This window comes from Lepeophtheirus salmonis, unplaced genomic scaffold (assembly GCF_016086655.4).
Source record: "Lepeophtheirus salmonis unplaced genomic scaffold, UVic_Lsal_1.4 unplaced_contig_13740_pilon, whole genome shotgun sequence".
In the NCBI taxonomy this organism is placed as follows: Eukaryota; Metazoa; Arthropoda; class Copepoda; order Siphonostomatoida; family Caligidae; genus Lepeophtheirus; species Lepeophtheirus salmonis.
Genome location: NW_027290651.1, coordinates 1 through 1108, shown reverse-complemented (window position 1 = coordinate 1108; position 1108 = coordinate 1). Strand labels below are relative to the sequence as shown.

Below are 1108 nucleotides of genomic sequence, written 5' to 3'. Positions count from 1 at the left end.
CATTTTCACCAAAAAATATGCAAAATTTTTACGTCAGAGATAGATTTGATCATGACGACAATAATAATAATGAACAAAAAAGAAGAAAGAGAACAAATGCTAATCGCGTTTCCTCTTTCATCACTAAACTTATTCCTCTTTTCCTTTTTTGTGAACCCAATAGAAGTAATTCTCGAATTAATCAGAGTGTGAATAGCTTAATTTAGAATATTCCCCACATTTATATAAAATGTAAACGTAATATGAATATTAAAACGTAAGGGGTTATATTCATATTCATCGAAAATTATCTCAATACACCGTCAATATATTCCTATTATTTTTGAGGTATTAGTACATTTTTACCTTGAAATCAACACCTCCGAAATGTAACTATTTGTATTAACAACTCAAAGAAAGTTTTAAAAGTATATCTTAATTCGAATTTAAGTGGGGCCCTTAAAAGGGCCAGTTTGTAAAACTAGGTTAAGTCATACAAGGGTTAGCTTAGGCACGTTCACCACGGATACGGCGAGCAAGCTGGATGTCCTTGGGCATAATAGTGACACGCTAGCGTGGATGGCAAGTTGGTATCTTCAAAAGACCCACAAGATAAGCCTCTGAAGCTTCTTGAAGAACTGCAGCAGAGGACTGGAAACGCAAGTCAGTCTTGAAATCCTGAGCAATCTCACGAACCAACCGTTGGAAGGGCAATTTACGGATGAGGAGCTCAGTGGACTTTTTGGTATCTACGGATTTCTCTGAGAGCGACTGTTCCGGTCTGCATCTGTGGGGCTTCTTCACTCCTCCAGTGGCAGGGGCAGATTTACGAGCTGCCTTGGTGGCGAGCTGCTTACGGAGCTTTTCCTCCGGTGGATTTACGAGCTGTTTGCTTGGTACGGGCCATTTTACTAACTGAGTGGGAAATATCAAATGTTCACTATTTCTTATCTTCACAAAGCTTAAATACTATTAAGTCCGCGCACTTACTCCAGGAACACTCCCTAACCCATGCACCGAGCTAATATATTGGAGCTAGAAGCTGATTTAGCTTCTTCCTCTGTATCTTTCTCTGTCTCTCTTTTTCTTCCTCTCCCGCCAATATTTTTTAAAAATGGAGTAGGGAGTA

At 39.2% G+C, this 1108-nt stretch overlaps 1 pseudogene; it reads right to left on the bottom strand.

The window, feature by feature from the left end:
• Positions 1-243: 243 nt before the first annotated feature.
• On the bottom strand, positions 244-886 carry LOC121130910 (uncharacterized; annotated as a pseudogene).
• Positions 887-1108: the final 222 nt, after the last annotated feature.